General features: G+C 49.2%; 1 protein-coding gene across 3 annotated transcripts in view; it reads left to right on the forward strand.

Annotated features, from left to right (window-relative positions):
• Positions 1–5,332: 5,332 nt before the first annotated feature.
• The window catches only part of Nek6 (NIMA related kinase 6), a 73,862-nt gene continuing 62,546 nt past the window's right edge, over positions 5,333–16,648 (forward strand). The window contains exon 1 of one of the 3 annotated variants that reach the window (XM_050124847.1): positions 5,333–5,609. The gene's annotated coding sequence lies outside the window, so the exon portion shown is untranslated. Of the gene's footprint in view, positions 5,610–7,730; positions 7,755–16,648 lie in introns of those variants that run through there. The other 2 variants (XM_050124844.1, XM_050124845.1) reach the window with 2 other exon arrangements.

Genomic DNA, 16,648 nt, shown 5'->3' on the forward strand with positions numbered 1-16,648 from the left:
CCCAGAGCATCAGTGAGACAGAGGAAGGGCTTTCCTATCTTGATGAGGGGTTGGTTTAGCTGATAACTTCCACCTTTGCAGGATGCTGCTGCTTTGGAATTAGGGGTGGGAAGAGGCAGTGCCAAGATAGCCATAAGCCCCTTCCCAATTTTGCCTTTAAGACTCTAGGCGTTGAGCTGCAGAATTGGCTCAGTGGCTAAGAGCACTTACTGTTCTTGCAGAGGACTGGGTTTTGATTCCCAGAATCCAGATGGTAGCTCACAACTGTAATTCCAGTTCCAGGGATTTTGATGGCCGCTTCTGGCCTCCTTGGACACATAATACGCATACATCCATGAAAGCAAAATATTCATACCCATAAAATAAATAAATCTAAAAATAACCCTCAAAACTCTAGGCCTCAGTTGGGCTTGGTGTTTCACACCTACAATCACAACACTCAGGAGGCAGAGGCAGGAGGATTAAGTTCAAGGCTAGTCAGTGTAATTATGCAGTGAGACCTTGTCTTAAACAAATGAAGATTTGTAGTCCCCGCCAACTTCCCCCCACGTCACCTCTAAAATGGCTTTTGCTTTGTGCTGGGGGCTAGGAAAATTGCTGAGAAAGCCACACCCAATTCCACCAGGCCATTCACTTCCTGTTTGGGACTGGAGGGTCAATGGTGTGTCACTGGCCTTAAATCCAAATAGCCCTTGTTTCCATCTGCTCTGAGAACAGCCAGCCTAGTCTAGGCCTTGGCCATGCAGACAGGCCCGGAGCAGAGGTCCCCTAGGAAATGAGAAGGGTTACCTGGTTCCATTACTTGCTCCCAAAGCCAAAAGGACATTGAATACCCAGAAAGAAACAATCAGGGTAGGACTGGTTGACCTGGTTCATTTGTCTCCTATCCCTTCATATGTGGCAATGCAGAGAGATGAAGTAAACAGCCCAGACCTACCACATGCCCCGCACAAATGTACATTAGGACTGGCGAGATAGCCCAGTCAATAAAATGCTTGTCTTGCAAGCAGAAGGACCAGAGTTTGATTCCCAGAACCCAGGTGAAAGGTCTCCAAGTGAGGGCATGCACGTGCAATCAATCCCTGGGGCTTACTGGCTGGACAGCCTAATTGGTGAACTCCAGGCCAGTGAGAGACTATCTCAAAGGAGGTGACAGCAATTCTGAGGATATCATGAGGTTGTCCTCTGACCTCTAAACACACAGGTACAGGCACCCACACCCACAATACCCTCCCCCACACTCACATTTGGAAAAGATGTGATATTAGAACACTGGTTTACCTCACTAAACACCAGGTTTCTCCTCTCTCTCTCTCTCTCTCTCTCTCTCTCTCTCTCTCTCTCTCTCGTTTTGTTTTTTGAGACAGGGCTTTTCTGTCTAGCTTCTGGAGCCTGTTCCGGAACTCACCAGGCTGGCCTTGAACTCACAGAGACCCTCCTGGGATTAAAGGCGAGCACCACCACCACCCAGCAGCACCAATTTTCTTTTCTGTGAACTCTCCCATCTAGGACCGGGTGCCCACACAGGGAAACTCACTAGAAGAAGGAGAAAAGCAGGTGAGTAGGCTCCTTGCTCGTTTATGTTTCCGCTGGGCCAACTGCTATTCCATTCAATATCAAGTGTGGAAGGGGAGCTATGAGTAATCTGGACAACAGGTAGCACCACGTCTGCCCTTGGAGTGGGGGGATTTCTGGGCACAATGGATTTCTGAGGCTTCCAAGGAGATTCAAGGCGCCAAGGTGAGTCCTTATTTCCCTTCTCCCAGAGGAGGAAGGAGATGAAATCTCCAGCCATTATCTCTCTCAGGCCAACATCAGAAGACCTATGTTCCAACAGCAAACATCCTGAGCTTTAAAGGCCCATTAAGGGCTCGGGGAATGACTCAGTTGGTAACAGGCCTGCCAAGCAAACTTGAGGACCTGAGTTCGATTCCCAGCACCTATGCAAAAAACCAAGTGTTATGACATGCGCATATAATCCCAGTGCTATACAGCCAGGACAGGGAGATCTCTGGGAAGCACTGGCCAGTCAGCCTAGTCAAATCAGTGGGCCTCAGGCCAGGAGAGACTTTATATCAAAAAGAAAGATGCTGACCAGAGAGGTGGCTCAGCAGTTTAGATCACTTGTTGCTCTTGCAGAGGATCCTGATTTGAGTCCCAATTCCCAGTGCTCACAACCATCTGTAACGCCAGTTCCAGGGATCTCTGCTGACCTCCATAAGCACCAGGCACACATGTGGCACACATACATGAATGCAGGCAAAATATTTATGCACATAAAACTAAATTAATCTTTCAGGCAGTGGTGCCACACGCTTTTAATCCCAGCACTCAGGAGGCAGAGACCGGCGGGTCTCTGTGAGTCCGAGGCCAGCCTGATCTACAAGAGCTAGTTCCAGGACAGGCTCCAAAGCTACAGAGAAAACCTGCCTCGAAACAAAACAAAACAATTAATTAATTTAAAAAGTCAAGGTGAATAGCTTTTAAGACATAATATTCAAAGTTGATCTCTGACCTTCATACCATGACCCAAATGGCCCCTGCAGGCCTCTTGCCATGCTTGTGGTCATCTAGAAGCTGCAAAGTGCCCATTCCAGGGGAGGAGCATAGTGTGTCTAACACTCTGTGGTGCTCACAGGTTCTTCAGAGGGACCTCAACAGAAAGCTAAGAAGACCAGTCAAGGTGTCCTTAAGGGCTCAGTCCTGGGTGCTCATTACGAAGGATTTAAATCAGGATTTGAAACTGTGACCTAAAACTAGGTATGGGTGTGCTAGTGGGGTTTTTAATCCCAGCACTGGGGAGGCAGAGACTGGACGATTCCTGGGGTTCTTTGACCAGACAGTCTGGCCTAATTGGAGAGCCCCTGGCCACAGTGAGATAGTGAAAGTCCTCCAAGGGCATTTCTCAACAGTTAGGTGTCTCCAGGTGGGAGGCGAGAGTACTGCGTTTCCTTCAGGAAGAGGCACACCATTGGTCTTCCAAGAGAAGCACTTTGGGGGCGAGAAGGTTGCTGTAGATGATCACAGCAGATAGGAGGACAGAGCAAATGAGAATCACAGGCAAACCTGGCACTCTAGACACCATCAGAGTTGGCAAGGTCCAGCTTCTTGGGAAGCTAAGGCAGAAAGCTATCAGGTCCAGGAGTTCAAGGACAGCTTAAGGAACCTGAGACACCCTTCCCCCATCTAAAAAAACACATAAGTAAATTAATCCTATCACCAAGAAGCCAGTGAGGAGACGCTGTACTCCCAGAGTGTGCCAAGGTGCAGCCTGGTTCCCCTGACTCCCTTCAGCGAACTGCCCTCTTGCCTCCATGCTCCAGCAATGCCTCATTCAGGAGCAAACCCCACCCATACTCACACCTCTCTCCTTCTGAGAGCTGTTGTGTCTTCATCTGCAGTCCATGTATTGCCACCCTTATTCAGGGGATAAAGAGAATAAAGGCAGCAGCAGACGATTCTGGCTGCTTCCCCAAGAAGAGTCAAGATGGTTTCTCTTCCTCTATTGCGAGCAATAATGAAACAACACCACCTCATCCTGAAAGCCTCCCTGGCAGACGCAGAGCCGGCCCCTGAGACCACATTCCTAGTTGTGGCTGGCAGTGGGAGGCACAGGCAAGCCTAGAGCATAGGGAGGCAGCTGCTCTAAATCTGGGGGGGAGGGGAGTTTTACAAGCACCTCTTCATAGTGACTCATTTAGGGATTCCCTGAAAATTTCTGTGAGTTGAGAACAAAAGTGGCGGGAGCTGAGGAACCTTGTGCCTTTCCCTCACCTCCCCTGCAGAGAGATGGGGGCTGCTGTAGGAAACATGAAGGACTCAGAGCTGACTGAACTTGACTTCATGCCACAGCTTGTCAGCAGGGTCTGCAACCCATCTGCCCGGTCCACGGCCAAAGAAAAGAAAATAGAAGTGAGAAGGAGAAAAGACTGGGTGTTACTTTGCCCACCTACCCCTTAGAAGCCTTATGGAAGCTCCATCCTCCTGCTCACCTTACTGGGTGTGTGACTGGGAGGTCTGTGGACTGGGCCTCTGAGTCTCTTAACACTTAGCCGTAGTCAGCTTGCTTGTAGCCAGACCTCCCTCTAAGGGTTATCACTGGCTGTGTGACCTAGGACATTTTGTTTGACTTCTCTGAGCCTCAGGTTCCTACCTGGAACATGGCACAATCCACAGTGTATATGTGGAAGTCAGAGATAACTTGCTGGAGTCAGTTCCCTGCTTCCAGGGACAGTGACTAGCCTAGCTGCTCTGGGGTAGCAACCACACCTTTCCTATACCAGCATCCTAGAGCCACGTTGCCTAGCACCAGACACCTGTCATCTGCTTCCAGTTCACCCACTCACCACCTGGGGGACTTTGGGCACAAACCTTATTAATGCCATATAAGAAATGGGCACAAGGCATGACGCCTTCCTCTCAGGGGCTGAACCCCACAAGGCAGGCAGAGGGGCAGCCATGAAACCTTTCCTCCCTATAGATTATAGCCTGATAGCTGTGGATTCGGGAAGGGCAGGTAGCTGAAGCACACTCAGCAGGATGCCATCCTGTGACCAGCCAGCAGTGCCTGGGGGTGCTCTGGCTTAAGCAGTAACGCCTGTCCCATCCAGGAGCATCCCCTCTTGAGAGGATGTGGGGCTCTTCTTATTTTGCTCCCCAGAGAAACTTGGACGTCCTAGTGGGTTGTTAAGTAGTCATAGATTAAGACTTTTTTAACACACACCATACAATGTGCATTATTTTATGAAGGGTTCATGAAGGGCACCGGGAGGTTAGAGACAATTTGTTGGAGTCCGTTCTTTCCTTTCGCTTTGTGGGTCTGGAGGATCAAATTGAGGTAGGTTCTCAGTAGGTTCTCACTGGATTATTTGAATGGCACCCAGTGGATTCATTTACTCCTTCTAGAAACGTTAGCACATTGGCCTGGCTGGCCTGGAGTTCCCAGGAACACTGGTGCTTCGGGGGAAGGGACTTGGATTTGCCCTTGAGTCTACTTCTGTACCTATATTGAGCACTATTTGTACTATTGTACACAATAAGCACTATTTTTTAGACAGTGCCTCCTGTAGCTCAGGCTGGCTTGGAATTTACTATAAAGCAAGAATGACCTTGACTCTCCCACGTTCCTGCCCCAGTGCTGAGGTTACAGGTGCTGAGCTTAGGAAAGCACTCTACCTAGTGAGCTTCATCTCCAGCTGCCCTCTCTGGGTAGGTCAATTTCAGTCGGGCTAGGGCTGAGATAGGAGCAATGTCAGCTGATGGGACCGCGTGGGCACGGGAAAGGATCCACGGGTTGGCTACCCTGCGAACCTGCATTTCAAAAGTCTAAAGCCCGCGTAGAGGGGTTCAGTGGCCAGGACCTGGAGCCTGGGTCTCCGTCTCCCCACCTGGGCCAAGCGCCAAGGCTGGGAGCGCGCCCCCGGCGCCCCCTTAGCCTGCGTGGCGGCCACGCGCACGGGCGCAGGGGGCGGCGCGGTCCCGCGGCGGGGAGGGGCGGGCGGGCGCGCGCAGAAGAGGCGGCTGAACCCGGTGGACTAGCTGCGGCCGTGGCGCCGCCAACTCGCGTGCGACCCGTGCCCCGCCCGCTGCCGAGAGTGCCGCCGGCGTCGGTGAGTGGCCTGGGGCGGGCGAGGGGAGCTGGCCAGGGCGTGGGGCCGTCGCCCGAGGCGGTGGGCGCGCGCGCGTTCCCGAGAAGGCGGCGGGGACGCCCGCTGGAGGCCGAGGTGTCGGCGACTGGGCTCCGTCCGCTCCGCTGCACGGGAGTGCGTGCGTGTGCATACCGGGGGCCCGGGCTGTGAGTTTGGGGTGGACCAGCGCGGGAGGATGGACTAGGCTCCCGCTTATCTGTGTGTCGAGCGTTTACCGTGGGTGCCAGGGAGTACATGTGCCCACGTGTCTGAACGTTCCCGAGTGAATGTGGGCACACGTGCGCGGGCCAAAGTGTACAAATTCCGTACATGTGTGTTTAAGAACCAGTGTAGCACCCCACACTGTAGGCCAGTGTGTGTGATGTGCCGACTGACCCTGCCCGGAGAGGTTACCGGATGCGTGCAGGGCCGGATTTTGTGTCTGGGGCTCAGGGGCAGACCCGCAGATGCCCAGGGTCTGACTCCGGTGGAAGCAGCTCAGCCCAGCCTTGGCAGGACTCTGCATGGCCACGCAGGCTGGGGATGGGGCTGCCCTGAACTTGACTTGAGGTTTTCAAAATCCGTCTGAGTTCCTTGGCTTTGTTCGTGGCTGTCTCCAGCTAGGCCAGATTTGGACTCTGCTGCCCCCCATACTTAGGGGTTAGGTCCTAGGGAGACCCAGGGCCCCAGTTACTTTCTCTCTGTGACTGTCCCTCTAAGTTAATCATATTCTCCCGGCTTATCTGAGCCTCAGAGATAGTAACAAATGGGTGTCAGCATACTTGGGACAAGTCCTCTAAGGGCTGCCCTTGCGGTTTTAACTGACAGTTTATATGTGTTGAAAATCTCAGTTGAAAGTTTTAACTACTTTAAAGCAAACTTTACAAAGTTTCTGTCTGAGCTTCTCTCCGTTGGGCAAAATGCAGCTTGACTCTCTGAGGGGAAAAATGTCCGCACAGTAGTCTGGTGTGTGTAAAGGGGCGCATTAAAAATCCCTGTTGCTAACGGGAGAAGAATTTCATTGAATGGGTGCCTGACTCCGACAGGAGGAACTTAAGCAGTGAACTTTGGACATAGTCTTTCAGCAGACAAAACCTGGAAGGAAGCAAAAAAGACCCATGTTCTTTTTTTCTCTTTGTCCTGAAAACTGGGGGAAAAATATCCCCACCTTCTGGATGTGCTGGAACTGTTCCCCTCCCCCATCATGGCCAGGCCCTTGCTGGATCCCCCACCCCCAAATAAAATATGCCTGTGGGGAGCGGAGGAGTGAGTCACTCCCTGGCAGAGGGCCCCACGGCAAACATTTGGGAAGGTTCTTGCTTAACTTCCCAGAAGAAAAGGCCCGGGATTTAAAATGGTCCCCGTGGTTTGTGAGACTCTGAGCCCCATCTGCTTCAGAAATGACTTAAAAAGTCATTTTGCTGTCTCTGAAAATACAAGTCTCAGACTTAAGCTCTGGCTGGCCAGGATTTAGAGCTGTTTCTAGAAAGGAAGAGCCTGGTTTTCTCAGGTGGCATGCGGAGTAAGAAAGGAGGAGAGAAACCTACTGTGTGCTAAGATGGAGTACCTACTGTGTGCTGAGAATGGTTCTGGGGGTCCTTGACTCTCCTGGTATCCCGTTCTGATTTTGGTTTTGTGCACAAGAAATCTGAATCATAGAGATCAAACACGTGTTCCTGGGGCCAGCGGAGAGAGGGTGGCAACCAAAACCTGAGCCACCTGCCTGCTTTCGAGGTTTTTTCTCCTTCCATTGAGCCCAGGATTTGACCTTCACTTCCTAAGGTGCACAGCCTGGCGCTGAGGACTCAGTTGGGGTTCACCGTAAGTCAGAGGTCGTTGTCTCTATGTACAGTTGAGAAGACAGACACCATGAGAGATGAACTGGCTGGTAGCGTCGTGACCATGGCCCTCATATGCCTTGTGCTGGCCTTGGTGCACCAAGTTTGAAGTTATTTCCTCCTGTGTGTTTATCAACACTGTAAAGATGAAAACTGTCATGGTGCCCATTCTATAGATGAAGAAACCAGGACACAGAGAGACTAGATATGCGGTAGATCCAGAATTGAACCCAGACTTGTTCTGACAGAATCTGTAGTCTTCCCGTGAACTTGCAAAGTCAATATCCAGGTAAGTTAATAAACCGGTAAATGATGACGTCAGGATTTAAACTCCTGTCTCTGATTCTAGGGCTAGCCTTCTTAACTTGAAGGCACATAGATAGCTACCTTTACTGTGTTGTGCTCTGCTGGATGCTGTAAAGCTGACTTATCACCAGCCAGGTTTGGCAGGGCTTACTGGGTTTCAGCACGATGGGAGTTGTCTTCCCAAAGGCCACTGAGCCCCCAGAGTGAAGGGGCTAGTCTTTCCGAGTGCCATAGATGGCCAAATCATTGTCAAAAGGAGAATAATATTTCCCTCCTCTTCGCGGGTTGAACCAAATTGGGAGGTGAGGGTAGAGGACTTGATGACTCATTCAAGATTAGATAGGGTTAAACCTATGTACAGTGGCTCATGATCACAATCCCAGCACTTTGGAAGGCTTGAAGCAGGAGGATTGCTTTGATTTCCAGGCTAGCCTCAGTACCAGACTACCCAGGATTATACAAAACACCATCTAAATAAACTAATTAATTAAATAAACATCCTAGATACAGGTTGGTACCTCTAAGCCTTTGTTGGAGACAAAGCTGGACTCCGCCTCAGGAGAAGTCCACCCCTCTGACCTTGTGAGGAGTTGGGGCTGAGCCGCCTCAGGACCTCACTCTCATTCTGGACAACTACAAAGGCTCCTGTCACCTGTCATTCAGAACTGGGTCTGCCAGTCACTTCCTCATTCACTTCCGTTTCTGGTGTTTGAGAGGACTGTGTGGTTTGAGCTGTGCCTCCCCTGCTCCGTGTCTTCCAGCATCTCTTCTCCTTTCAAGAATGTCTGCAAATTGATGAACATTTGCAAAGTGCTGTGTAATACGATGTAAGGTGTGACATACAGATCTTTTTCTAATTTCTTTTTTTAATTGATATTTATTGAGCTTTACATTTTTCTCTGGTCCCCAACCTGCCTCTCCCTTTCCCCTTCTTCCCTCCCCCAAGGTCCCGATGCTACCAATTTACTCAGGAGATCTTGCCTTTTTATACTTTCTACTTCCCATGTAGAGTATATCTATGTAAGTCTCTCTTAGTGTCCTCATTGTTGTCTAAGTTCTCTGGAATTGTGGTTTGTAGGCTGGTTTTCTTTGCTTTATGTTTAAAAACCACCTATGAGTGAGTACATGTGATAATTGTCTTTCTGTGTCTGGGTTACCTCACTCAAAATAATGTTTTCTAGCTCCATCCATTTTCCCGCAAAATTCAAGCTGTCGTTATTTTTTTCTGCTGTGTAGTACTCCATTGTGTAAATGTACCACATATTCCTTATCCATTCTTCGGTCGAGGAGCATTTAGGTTGTTTCCAGATTCTGGCTATGACAAACAAAGCTGCTATGAACTTAGTTGGGCACATGTCCTTGTGGCACAATTGAGCATCCTTTGGATATATACCCAAAAGTTACTGGGTCTTGAGGAAGGTTGTTTCCTAATTTTCTGAGAAATCGCCACACTGACATCCAAAGGGGTTGTACCAGCTTGCATTCCCACCAGCAATGCAGAAGTGTTCCCTTTTCCCCACAACCTCTCATGCATAAGTTGTCATCAGTGTTTTTGATCTTGGCCATGTTTACAGGTGTAAGATGGAATCTCAGAGTTGTTTTGATTTGCATTTCTCTGATGACTAAGGATGTTGAACATTTCCTTAAGTGTCTTTCAGCCATTTTAGATTCCTCTGTTGAGAGTTCTCTGTTTAGATCTGTACTCCATTTCTTTTTATTGGATTATTTGTTCTTTTGGTGACCAAATTCTTGAGTTCTTTGTATATTTTGGAGATCAGACCTCTGTCTGATGTAGGCTGTCCTTTTGGCTTATTGACCGTGTCCTTTGCTTTACAGAAGCTTTTCAGTTTCAGGAGGTCCCATTTATTAATTGTTTCTCTCAGTGTCTGTGCTGCTGGGGTTATATTTAGGAAGTGGTTCCCTGTGCCAATGTGTTCAAATGTACTTCCCACTTTCTCTTCTATAAGGTTCAGTGTGGCTGGGCTTTATGTTGAGGTCTTTGATCCATTTGGACTTGAGTTTTGTGCATGGTGATAGATATGGGTCTATTTTCATTCTTCTACATGTTGATATCCAGTTATGTCATCACTTGTTAAATATGCTTTCTTTTTTCCATTTTGTAGTTGGAGGAGCAGTGGGCTGCACTCCTGCCCAGCTCCCGAACGGCTAGCTTTACCTGAAATAATTACACAGAAACTGTATTATTTTAAGCACTGCCTGGCCCATTAGTTCCAGCCTCTTATTGGCTAACACTCACATCTTGATTAATCCATTTCTAATAATCTGTGTAGCACCACGAGGTAGTACCTTACCAGGAAAGATCTTAACCTGTGTCTGTCTCGGAGAGGAGAATCATGGCGACTGCCTGACTCGGCTTCTTTCTCCCAGCATTCTGTTCGGTCTATTCCGCCTACCTAATTTTCTGTCCTATTAAAAGGCCAAGGCAGTATCTTTATTAACCAATGAAATCAACACAAAACAGAAGACTCTCCCACATCACCATTTGATATTTTTTGCTTCTTTGTCAAATCAGGTGCTCGAAGATGTGTGGATTGATATCCAGGTCTTCTATTCGGTTCCATTGGTTCTCCTGTCTGCTCTTATGCCAATACCAGGCTGTTTTCAGTACTGTAGCTTTGTAGTAGAGTTTGAAGTCAGGGATTGTGATGCCTCCAGAAGTTCTTTTATTGTACAGGATTATTTTGGCTTTTCCATATGAAGTTGAGTACCATTCTCTTGAGGTCTTTGAAGAATTTTGATGGGCATTGCATTGAATCTGTTACATAATAGATCTTGTGAGAGGTTCAGCCTTGCTTCTAGATTCTCTCCATCTGGTCTGTGAATTTGCAGAGGTAAAACTAGGCCTTGTTTCTGTGGTTTTATTTATTTAATTTAGTTATGCTGATGTCATCATAATCAGTAAAGTGCACAAACCTTTTTGCTAGTTCTTCCAGCTGGGGCTCTAAGGAGCAGGGAGGTCATGGAACAGAGTGTCATTTAGGATGGTTTGGGCATCTGTAAAGGGTTTTAAAGTTTTCGAGCAGGCAGTGGATGGTCTCAGTTCTGTCACTATAATGATAATCTTCCTTCCTCCCTTTCTTCCCTCCCTCCCTTCCTTCCCCTCCCCCCCCTTCTCTTTTTCTTTCAGTTTTTGAGACAAGTTTCTCTGTGTAGTCCTGGCTGTCCTGGAACTTACTCTGTAGACCAGGTTGGCCTGGAACTCACAGAGATCTGCCTGCCTCTGCCTCCTGAGTACTGGGATTAAAGGCGTGTGCCACTACCTGGGTCTTTTTTTTTCTCTAGAAAATGTTAGTAGAACACCCTCTACACACACACACCTCATACAAGCAACTTCCCTGTTCCTGTCTGAATTTGATGACATACACACAATCCATCCTTATTCAGGCCAAACCTGTAGCCTTTTCAGATTCAAGATCCAGAAAGAAGGAGTACTGGGGCACATCCATTAGTGGTGTAATTTCCTGTGATGTTAATCTTTGAAATCAGAACTTGAGAGTGTGATCTGGCATTTTGACATCTGTCACTCCAATAGGACTTGCTGTGTGGATGTAAATACAGACCCACATGTGCAGGGGACGCTTGTTTCCAATTCTTGATACCCCCCCCCCCCAAACACACACACAGGCGCTTCTCACGTGGTCTGGCAGCTGAGGATCTGGTCTCCTAGGCAGGTTTCTTTGGCTATGCTGGGCCAAATCACGCCCCCCACCCCAAGCCCCTTATTCCCCACCCCTGGAGCTGGGCCCGGAGGGGCTGAAATGCGTTCAGTTCCAAAGGCCCACATGGAGTTGTTCTTTCCCTCTTAGACTTCTGTGTGCCGGTGACCTCATAGAAAAGAAAGAGGGGGCTTTGTGTAAGAATTCCTCTGAGTGTGAAGGAATGCCGACAGCGAAGGGGCGGGCCTTGTTGTGGAAAGCCTGAGGCGCCTGCCTTTTCCCCAAATTGTTTAACCCTCATACTTTAAAGTCAGGGTGGCCCTGGAGAAAGAGATTCTTTTTGTTTGGTTCTGTTCTGTTTTGTTTTTTAAGACAGGGTTTCTCTATGCAGCCCTGGCTGTTGTGGATCTCACTCTGTAGGATGCACAGATATGCACAGAGATCTGCCTGCCTTTGCCTCGGAGTGCAGGGGGATTAAAGGTGTCACCACTGCCCATTGGGTCCCCCTGTTGTCAGAGAAGCTACTGGAGCGCTGCCTTTCACAAGGCACTCTCAGTGCAGCTGGCAGACAACAGGAATTGCTCAGGACCTTTCTGTCCTTCAGACCTTGGAGGACATGGTTACCTTCTAGGGACCTGTTTCAGTTACTAACAGGGCCACAAAGAGCTGCTCACAGAGCCCCAGGTGGAGATGACCACTAGAGGTTGCTTAGAGTAGACTTTGGGGATTGGAAGTTATCCATTGTGCATTTTACAGAATGGACACGGAGGCCCTGGAAGGGTCAGATGTTCATAATCAAATTAAGAATGTGAGCCTTGGGGCTGGAAAGAGAAGGGGTCAGTGGCTGCTCTTCTAGAGGACTTGGGTTCCATTCCTAGCACCCGCATGGCCACTTTATAACCTCCATAACTCCAATTTCAGGGGATCCGACGCCTCCCTCTTTTGGCCTCCAAAGGCACCAGGCATAGACATGGTGCAGACCGACATACAGGCAGGCAGAACACCCAGACACATAAAATTTAAAAACAAAGCATTTGCTGGGCATAGCAGACAGCAGTGGTTTGGCAAGGGACTGGGTCTCAGTGCTGGAATGGCCCTCATGGCATCTCAAGAAAAGTTTAGAGATCTGTGCTTGTTTTTTTCCGACCTACTCACCACAAGGCAAGACAGTGACCCCTCAGTTTGGGTATGAAGTTGGAAAGTCTCTGAAGGCCCACGAGCTGTGTCAGCTAAGGTGTGTTATGAAGTAAGGCAGATGTTTTGTTAATTATTTATATAGTGTGCCCCAACAGAGAGCTGTGCTGACAGGAGCAGCCATTACAGACCCCAGAGGGACCAGAATCCTCAGCGAGGACTCCCTCTCTGCACTGAGGGCCACTTGGCCTGAGAGAGACCACATGTACCATTGGAATCTTCCTGGACCCCTTGAGACTCTTTTAGATTGGCTCTCTCTGAAGGACAGAAGAGTTTGACTCCCCCATGGCTGCCCCTCCGTAGGCAGCTTGAGGAAATTTGTCCAGTTCCTCATACCTGAAGCCCACGAGGCTTGTGAGGGAAAGTGAGGACAGACGACTGTGGAGAGCCATTCCCCCTACAGAGGCCCCTGCTTCAGGCTTCACTCAGGCCCGGCCTCCCCTGCTGTGAATATCAGGTGGGCTGGAAGCATGTGGCAGTAGTGACTCCCGCTTCTCACACCCCAGACTGACTTTAGGATATGAGTACTGAAAGGCGCCTAGAATACAGGCTGTCTCTGAAATGCAACTGAGGATGAGGGGCGTGAGCTCAGAGAGGAGGAGCAAACCACCGTACCATCTTCTTGTCCCCTGTGTGTGCACAGAAAGGCTCTGCCCAGGCCTCCTGCTAAGAAAAGGAGCTCGTTGAGTCCATGAAACACGGCCAGACAGCCTGTGGTGTGAAGGCAGATTATGGTCACTGCGGTCCGGGAGGAGGGCGAACGAGGAGTAAGGGCTTGATGAGGGCAGGGCTTCCTTTTGGGTGACAAAATGTTTTGGACCTAGGTAACAACTGTGGTTGTACAACGTTGTGAATGTCCCAGATGCCACTTTACAATTGTTAATTTGGGTGTGGGTCAGTGTTGGAGCTCTTACCTGGCATGTCTGGAGCCTCGAGTTGGATCCCCAAGACCACACTTCCCCACACCTCCACATAGAAAGACAGAACCAGAAGAGATTCTGTTGCTTAAGACAAAACGTGCCCTCTCCTGCCCCATTTCTAGGTGGGAACAGAAGTGCAGAGAGCTGGCCAGCCTGAGAGCCACATGGCTGCCCCATGGCTTCGTTCTATCTATCACTTTGGCAGCCTTCATGCCACGTGTCATGGCTCCTGGGCCTGAGCCTGCAGTCTGGAGCAGGCCAAGCGTACTCTAGTCTCAGAACTGGAGATATTTGTGTTGGCTGGAATGTACATACCCATTGCTGATCCTGGAGAGACTGTGTAGTGGTTAAGGGCACTTGCTCTTGGAGAGGACCAGGTTCACTTCCCAGCACACGTATCAGACAGCTCGCAGCTGCCTGTAACTCTGGTTCCAGGGTATCAGATGCCCTCTTCTGGCCTCTTTGGGTACCTGCATACACATGACAAGCAGACACACACACACACACACACACACACACAAAAGTAAATTTAAATTTATTTTGAGAAAAGATCTCAATGGACATCTCTGGCTGTCCTGAAACTTGCTTTGTTAGATCAGGCTGGCTTCAAACTCACAGAGATTTTCCTGCTTCTGCTACCTGAGTGCTGGGTTTAAAGGTCTATGCCACCATGTCTGGCAAATTACAAAATAATAATAAAAATAAATGATTTCTCTATTTTTTATTTTGTGTGTATTGATGTTTTGCCTGCATGTATGTCTGTGGGAGGGTGTTGAATCCCCCTGGAACTAGAGTTACAGGCAGGTGTGAGTTGCCATGTGGGTGCTGGAAGTTGAACCAGGACTCTCGGGAAGAGCAGCCATCTCTGAGCCATATCTCCAGCCCCACCCCACTTTTTAAGAAGGGGGCCTTGGGGTAGGTAAGGCGTGCAAAGAGGCCCCTTCATGGCCTCACCCCTGACTGTATGACAGCCATGCCCCCTTCTTGGGGGCAGCACTCTTTAGTCCTCCCTGTGGAGGCAGGCTCAGAACTGTAGAGGAGCTTGTGAGTGCTACAGAAGGGATCTGATGGGGCCTCACTCTCTGGGCTGCAGGAGGAGTGGGGAGAGCGGGCAGCACCGTGGCAGGGAGATGGGAGGTTCTGTTGAGGCCTCAAAGGGCCATCTTGAGGGCAAGTGGACGACAGGAGCATGGGATGGTTTCCAGAGCTTCAGGCAGACCTGGGAAAATGTGAAGCGAGGAACTTCCTCTAACCTCTGAGGCTCCCTGTGCAGGGTCTGCTGCAGGACGTGCCCCACTCTAGCTTTTACATTGGTAAGTTAACTTGGTCCAGCAGCTCCACATTAGGGATGAAGAAACAGCTAGGGGCCAGGGTAGCTGGTTCTCTCCTGCCAACATGAGTGTTGCGAGGAACGCCACAGTAGAGGGCATTCTACAGACGGGACAGTCGCTGCCCTCTGAAAGTGCCTGCTGTGTGGGCTGGACTAGGGCAGCCAGTTCTGGCCTCTGAGCAGCTGCAAGAAACAGCATGTACCATGGTCCTGTGCTGAGGGCATAGGATATCAGTTGTCTATTTCTTCCAGATGGGAATGTCATTTCATAGGGCAAGACTTGGTGTGTGGCCACAGCTGTGTCCTCAGAGCCTGGCACACAGCAAGAGCACAACTATTAGAATATTTCTGCGCACCAGTATGGTGGCATGGTGTTCGAACATTTCAGAATTCCAGGTTAGGGTTATTCAATTGGTAAAGTCTGCAGTGTTCCCAAATTCAGTTAACTCTAAAATCTGGAGAGACGGCTCAGTGATTAAGAGCACTTGCTGCTCTTCCAGAGGATCCAGGTCCAGTGCCCAGCAACTATATATTAGTTCATAACTGTTCCAAGACATCTAATTCCCCCCTTTTCTGGCTTTCATTGGCACTAGACATACCATCGATACACAGATATTCGAGCAAGCAAAAAAAAATCCGTAATCTAATAGATATAAGTAAAATCTGAAACTTTGCTGGTCCCAAGCATTTCAGATAAGAGATAATCTCCTGGAACAGCTTGAGTTATGGGGTCTTCTTCCTGTTGTTCTTTGCTGAATGTTGGTACGGGAGGGGTTTGTTAGGGACACTGCTGGGGGTATCCACACCACGAGAACTACACTCCCCACTTTAATCTGTGTTTTCTGTCAAGTACCTCTGTTCTTTAGGGGCAGCATCCTTTGCAAGGTGGCTTTGAGAAGAGGAAGGAGTTAAACTCTCCTGAGCAACTTCTAGAGTTGTCTCTACCCTGTGAGCATGATCCCCAATTTTCCCCCAACCAGAAGAGTGAAGAACCTGGCCTTTTAAGAGGAAGCAAATCTCTTGTTCATTTGGCCTTGGTGGATGTCTACACAGTAGCCACCCTGATACCCATGGCAGTAGATCCTACTGCTTGTTCCTCTTCTGCAGGAATCTCAGTGGCCTTTGTGTTGATCTCAATGCCAGTCCACGGAACACGAAGACTGGAGTTCTGTCTGCAGTCTGGGCACAGGGTAGGGACTGTGGCTCTCGGAGCCAGCCTGGTGGTGACAACATGGCACATGGTTTCCTGTGAGGTGTGATGGGCAGTGGGTCCTGTGCTGTCCTTAGGCTTGGCTCTGGGGTCTTCCAACAGGCTGGAGTTGGCCATTAGGGAAACAAAGAGATCAGGCTTAGACCTCTGTCCCTCTTCCTAGGAAATGTGCAGAGGAATTTCCTATACCCTGAGCTGACAACTGTCCTTTACACAGACTTTTCTTGGCTCCTACGTCCTCAGACTTTGATAATCTGTAGGTTAGGCATAGGACAGCCCACTTTCCTGATCTCATAATAGCCGTGGTGTTAGATTATTTTAGTGTTGGCTAGGGACAGGAAAGGCAGTCTTAAAAAAGCATTCCGCCCCTGGCATGTGGATTCCTGGATGCTCTGATGGCTTTTGGGGCAGTGTCTCTGAAATCACACACTGCTAAAAATTCCTGCACATATGGCCACTGTGATGTGCTAATGTTAGCAATTGAGATACTTAATTACATAGGGGAAAAAACCCTTTTCCTACTCCCAAGTGGTTACTGGAGAGCCT

Source organism: Alexandromys fortis, unplaced genomic scaffold (genome assembly GCF_014885135.2).
Source record: "Alexandromys fortis isolate MF-2015 unplaced genomic scaffold, M_Fortis_MF-2015_v1.1 scaffold_228, whole genome shotgun sequence".
Classification (NCBI taxonomy): Eukaryota; Metazoa; Chordata; class Mammalia; order Rodentia; family Cricetidae; genus Alexandromys; species Alexandromys fortis.